This window comes from Mus pahari, chromosome 16 (genome assembly GCF_900095145.1).
Source record: "Mus pahari chromosome 16, PAHARI_EIJ_v1.1, whole genome shotgun sequence".
NCBI classification, from domain to species: Eukaryota; Metazoa; Chordata; class Mammalia; order Rodentia; family Muridae; genus Mus; species Mus pahari.
In genome coordinates, this window is record NC_034605.1 from 24,660,153 (window position 1) to 24,666,830 (window position 6,678).

Below are 6,678 nucleotides of genomic sequence, written 5' to 3' on the forward strand. Positions count from 1 at the left end.
AAATAAACGCCATTCTGAGGAACCTACTGTCTTAGGGTTTCTATTCCTGCACAAAACATCATGACCAAGAAGCAAGTTGGGGAGGAAAGGGTTTATTCAGTTTACACTTCCATACTGCTGTTCATCACCAAAGGAAGTCAGGACTGGAACTCAAGCAGTTCAGGAAGCAGGAGCTGATGCAGAGGCCATGGAGGGATGTTACTTACTGGCTTGCTCAGCTTGCTCTCTCATAGAACCCAAAACTACCAGACCAAGGATGGCACCACCCACAATGGGCCCTCCCTACCTTGATCACTAATGGAGAAAATGCCTTACAGCTGGATCTATCTCATGGAGGCCTTTCCTCACCTGAAGCTCCTTCTATCTCTGTGATAACTCCAGCTTGTGTCAAGTTGACATAAAACCAGCCCGTACACCTACATTAGTCATTTCTCTTGCCAACGTGGCCAAATACAAAAGCAATTTAAGGGAGGAAGGGATTTTCTTTGGTTCATGGTTGATTATCCTTCTGACAGCTTGGTGGTATTTCAGCAAGAAGTGTGAGGTAATTTCAGAGAGCTCAGCAGGACAGGCTATACCCCATAAGGCCTGCCTTGCAGTGACCCTACATCCTGAAGGTACCACACCCTCCCTGAAAGCCACCATCAGCTGGGGATCAAGTGTTCAAACACTTGAGTCCGAATGGACATGTCATGTCCAAACCTTAAGATCGCCAAAGCCAGGGGAAGCAGAAACAAACATGTCCTTGCTTTGTGAGATGTGAATGTAGGTTGGGGGTATGTGGCCAAATGATAACAACAATAATGGTAATATTGTAAAAAGTCTTTATAGAGGGAACCAACCTTTTTGTTTTCCATTTCTCTCCTCACCCAATTCCTATGACTGATCTTAGTTATCAAGTAAAATTATGCGCAACGCCTTCTAGAAAGGGTTAGATGTGTCTTAGGCACTCCAGCTTGTTGCAGTACTCTGAATATTAATATTATCTCCTAGTTATCACCACAAGTATTACTGCTGGAGAAATTTCCTTAAGCCAAAAGTCCCCACAACCCATCGTGTAATCAGATAAGCTGTGGTTACCCTGCAAACAATCTAATGGGAAGTTAGCATCCTCGAAGAGTGTGGGTCACAAAATCTTTAATGAGGGTCCTTACTGGAAGAACCAGGTTCTGGGACAATAAGCCCACTTAATCCCTGGAAATTCCCAGTTTCCCTGTTGCATTTTGAAGTCTGTGGCAGAAAGTTCTGTTCTGGGGTTTCTTTATTTTTAAAACAGAACTATGTAAACAAGGTTAGCTTCAGACTTAAGGCAGTCCTTCTGTCTCAGCCTTCCCCGTGTTGGCATTGCATGTGTACCACCACCTCAGCTAGAAGACAAAGGTCTCCCCACCCCTCATACCAGTCTTCTGCGGGGACTCTCCACAGCTTCCCCAGCCTAAAGCACTGTCAGCTTCGGGGCTGAAGCCCAGCCCCCCACTTCTACTCCGAAAGAACGAAGCCATTCGATCCCCCAGGGTCCAGGGTGTAGGCTCCAGCCTCTCCCAAACCCCTCTCCAGATTATCCGAGTGAGCACGTCTTTATGGTTCTTGGAATCCGTCTGAAGAGATTCAAAGAGGTTATCACCCTGCAGATACCTGTAGCTGAAGATCGCCTTTACGCCTGCCCAGTCGCCAGCAAATCTGGCAAGCGAGCGAGCTACATATAGCGGTTTACTTTGTATGCAACTCCCCAGCCAAAGGTTTTCACAGCACACGGGAGCTCACATACGCGCCGCACCTACACATTTATCTACTTTGCCGTGGATGGTCTTTGTTAGTTATTCCATAGTCAGATTTTTCTCCCTTAAATGCCCGTTCTTGTGATAACAGAAAAATATCTGACCCCGACTCTCCTCGTGTGTGTTGTCTTCAATCTGATCAGAGAAAACGCGGCATCTTTTCTCAACCGCTGCTTCTCTGTAAAAAAAAAAAAAAAAAGAAAAAAAGAAAAAGAAAAAGAAAAACAACTAAAAAACAACAACAACAACAAAATTAAAATATCTAAAAAAACCAAACAAACCAAAGCCGGGCATCATTAGATAATGTAAACTAACTTTTCCCCCCCTCACCAAGCAGAAGTAAAGTGGGATAGATTCATCTGTCTTTCTCACCTGCCATGGCGTGGCTCCGTGGCTTAGCTGGTTAAAGCGCCTGTCTCGTAAACAGGAGATCCTGGGTTCGACTCCCAGTGGGGCCTTCTGTTTTCAAATCTTACTAGTAGAAGCGCAATTGTTATATAAAGTTGCATTTACAAGACTGTAACCTGGCATGGTCCTCACACTTTTTAAAACAACACAGTTTTTATGGAGATAAACCAGATTCAAAACTTGGCCAAAGAATAACTCACGGACAGGACCCTAATCACTTTTCATAAATTTACATTAAACTGTAGTAAGCTTTAGGGGCAGCTAAAATCATAGATATGCATGATCGATCCAGACCCTAAACATCCCCAGCGCAATCAGCCACTGTGAAGAAAAACTAAACGTTTGGAGGGAGAGGTGGGGGTACTCCATCCAATCATCCCCTCCCTTTTTATGTTGTAGGAGAGGAACTTCCGGGCTTCCGCGTGCTAGGCAGGCAGTTGACCACCAAATTACACCTCCAGCTCTGTCTTTCACATTGTCAAGAGGACACTAGGAAGAACACCTCAGTTACCTCTTCTTAAGGAAATGTTCAGAAAGCGTTACAGATCATAGACTGGAAGCTAATATTTCTTAGACCCAAGTATGCCCAGAGAAAAGGATATTGAGACATGGCGGGGAAAAAGCGCCTTGGAAAACTGTGCCGAGCATCCAAGCCAGCTGAGTCCACCGAGTGCTTTATAAAAGGTTCATGCCTCACCTCGGATTGTCTCATCCACTAACTCAACCAACAGAAACTGTTTGCCTTTTATGTGGTAGGTGTCTTTCCAAAGAGGAGCTATACCTGTGAACAGAGCTAACGGAAAACGCTGGGGAGCCTTGCATGCCAGTGGAGGAGCGGCATATACACAAACATGAATATGTACAGAGTAACTGTCAGTTGCTGATGAAGTCTGGGGCAGAGGGATGAACTGAAGAAAGAATATGGGCTATGTACGAGGTGGGGCAAGAACTGAGAGAGTATCCTGTCAAATAAAACCACTGGCAAGTGTTCTTAATTTTTTTTTATACATTTAGTGTGTGTGTGTGTGTGTGTGTGTGCGCGCGCGCGCGCGCGCGCATGTGTGTGCAAATATGTGGACATATGGAGGTCAGAGGACAACTTGTGGGAGTCAATTCTCTCATCATGTGAGTTCTGGGGACAAGTATGGGGGGGGTCACTGTTTCAGATCAAGCTTCTCCAAGGGGGTCCCGATAGAACAGGCACAAATAAAAACCAGAGTCTCCCTGCTGAAATGTGTCACTGAGGGAGGATTGGGGCTCAGAGTCAGAGAAATTAAAAAACTACAGGCTTTATTTATTTATTATTTATTTTAAAGCGTGAGCAGATTAGGTAGGCTAGCTGTGTTTATTAGCAGCTGGTGACCACTCATTAGGAGTCTGCCCTCTCATGGAGTAGTGGAGATGGAGGTCTTCTGCTTTTGATGGCTATGTGCCTGAGAACAGCCGTTCCATTCTTAAGAGACGTGCGCGTCTGTGCAGTGTTTTACAATCCTAAGCTTGGTTTCTGTAAAAGCTCACTAAATGGTTGTGACCTGTTGACTGTTGAGCAAAGACTGTTTTGTGCACAGAGTGGAGGTACTGGTCAAAAGACAGACTTCCCTATTCTGTCAAAAGATCATTGAGAGCTGTTGGCTAGCCATCATTACTTGGACTCCTAAGCTTAATAAACCCTGTTGGTTTTGAGTGGCTCTCACAGTAACGTTTGAAGCCTGACAAGGTGGCTCACTGGTGCCTGTAGTCTCTGCACTTGAGAGGCAGAGAGAGGAGACTTATTTGAAGACAGCCTGGGTTACCTAGAGCAACCCTAGCTTACCCCTCACCCCCAAACAATCAATAATAACAACCTTTGCATTCTCCACCACAGTCAAAGGCAGATTGTGTGCCGTTTTTTAAGGCCTGTATGTCTGCGCCCATGTGTTGGTAGTGGAATATATCTAGTTGTTTGTCCTCCCAGAATGAATCTATTGATCATCCAGGAGTAGGTTATCAAGGCAGGCCTATTCATTTGTTATAGTGTCACTGAATTGACAGCTGGTCCTCAGATGCCCTCAGAAACAAAATTTTCCTAGGGCATAATGTAGACGTTTCTTTGGACTTGTCATGGCTATGTCGTGATGTAGAGCCACTTTGGTTTCCTATAGCCCACATCTGTGGCAGTGAAATAAACAGAACTATATAGTGGGTAGCTAGGTCTATCAGGCTGGTTGAGACAAGGTCTCAGCCTGTAACTTGCGTCAATCCTTCCTCAGTTTCTCGAATGCAGGGATTACAGGCATGTACCACTATACCCTCTTTAATGGGATTTACTCTTAAATGTCTTAAATTTGAAAGAACTATAAGACTCCTAGCAACTCAATCCAATAGTGAAAGAAGTTTAAGGGTATTCTGAATCTGTTAATCCTCTGGTTGGCTACAGATAGAAGCCCTGTAAAGGGTTATGTGATTTATTTTCTCAAACTCCGCCACCTTCTGGTAGACATCTGAGTCTGCAATTCCTGGTCAATTGACCATGGATCAAACCCCAAGTCCCCAGAGACGTGAGACTTACCCCAGCAGAGGTTTTGACCTCAGGAGGACAAGATACCACATCTGAACTATTTGAAACCTCTAGATTTGTGTCAGTTTTCTAGAGCGTCACTAGGTAACTGACAGCTTTATGATATTAGGTACAGTTTTAGCTTTCTGTAATGCATTGTGATAGGCATTTAAGAAACCGTCTTGTAAAGAGGTACTAAAGCAAAAGGAGAAAGATCTCCAAGGGCTACGGCCTCATTACACTCATGGTGTACGACAACTGTCTGAATCAAGATGTCCTTTGATAAAACTAAAAGTTTGAAACTATTTATCAGGCTCGCAAAAGCATTTGCCCTCTCTGAGGTTCGAACTCAGGACCTTCAGATTATGAGACTGACGCGCTGCCTACTGCGCTAAGAAGGCACTGGGTTCAGCGCTTTCGGTAAAACTATTGATCGTAATTTTTTTCATATTTCGGTAATCTTTTTTTGAAGTTAAATTGTTCTTTTCACCACCACCTTCCCCACAATAGAAATCAAAAGAGCGGTGTGCCATGTCCACCACGCCACCCCGAGCTGCAGGAGACCACCGACAGTTGCGATGCAGCCCGTCAAAATCCTAAGTCCAATTAAAACACTGAAATCTGGTTTGCTCCTGTGCATCAAAGGCAGTTCGTGAGCAAGAACTTTTAAGAGGGCAGTGGAGGCGGAAACCGCAGGAGCCGCAACCAAGACTGTTCCCTAACCGCAGGACCTGAGCGCCCTCTACCGGTTCAGGCTCCAAAACAGTAATAAAGACGAGATGGGATAGCCAGGGGAAAATAATTCGTAGTTTTCTTGTGTAAGTTACTTAAAAGTGCTGTAGACCGCAGAATGACATGATACCCCACAATATCATCTAGGGCACCACTGGTCACAAATAAGTTGTCAGGAAATACTAATAAGAGACACAAATAAGGACAGTGAACTTTGCGGTCAGTAGAAAACTCTCGTTTATACATATTTTCTAGAAATGAAATCTTTTGCATTTGGGGGTTTTGTTTTGAGATAGGGTTTCACTCTGTAGCCTAACCTATCCTGGATCTCCGTATACTCTGGCTTCAGCCTCCCAAGTTCTGGAATTTAAGAAATAAAACTGTTATAAAAAGTGTTGGTACGTTTTATCATCTCTGCTTCACTGTGAGGAAAGTGCTAGAGAGCTTAACCAGGTTAAAAAAACAGGGGGCTCTCTTTCTCCAAACCCCAAATCTCACGCTCCAGCTGTAGTTGGTTGTGATCTTTGCAGCCAGGCTTTTGGAGGGATGTGCTTAGCTTCCACAGGTTGTGGGACTCAGGTACTCCCCAAAGAGCAGCGCGCATCTCTGCGCCCCTCCTACCCATACACAGAGATTAGCCAAGATGCCCTGAAGGGGCTCAGACTAGCTGAGCTGCCTAAGATAGTCTCTAATCTGTTGAGTTTTTTGTGAATTGTATAGCATGCTACTTACTGGTTCCCAGCTTTCCTGGGCTGTCACCCATGCTGAGATGGGTTGTTGTAGTGTAGCCCCATAAGTAACACCTCATTTGTCTTCCTAAGGAAACTGAGTAAAACTCATTGGTTCACCAAGTTGGACGTCAGGGTTATTCTTACCTTTATGTCCATTCCCTATCAAGCGAGAAGGCATTTGTTCATGCCTCTCTAGCAATAGCATCGCAAGCATCGCACAATAATCCACACGGCATCAGTATGTAATAGTAGAGAATTTGTAAAAGTACAGTGGCTAAGTATGCTATGGTGATGACAACTTTCAATTCAGGGTTTACTAAAAGCGGAATATTTTTGTACACACACACACACACACACACACAAACATGTGAGGTGGGAAAGCCAACCTTGAATACGGGAGACTCTTCCATGCTCTAGGGTCCGGGACTGAATACAAAGGGGACAACTGGATGGGGCACAGTTCAGTTGGCAGAGTGCAGCTCCTCCCCGCCCC

General features: G+C 44.7%; 2 non-coding genes across 2 annotated transcripts; one reads left to right on the forward strand and one right to left on the reverse strand.

Annotated features, from left to right (window-relative positions):
• The first annotated feature begins 2,162 nt into the window (after positions 1-2,162).
• Trnat-cgu lies at positions 2,163-2,236 on the forward strand. The gene has a single exon. It is a non-coding gene; the product is annotated as a tRNA-Thr (tRNA).
• A 2,814-nt stretch (positions 2,237-5,050) lies between these two features.
• On the reverse strand, positions 5,051-5,123 carry Trnam-cau. Its single transcript has one exon. It is a non-coding gene; the product is annotated as a tRNA-Met (tRNA).
• Between the last annotated feature and the right edge of the window lie 1,555 nt (positions 5,124-6,678).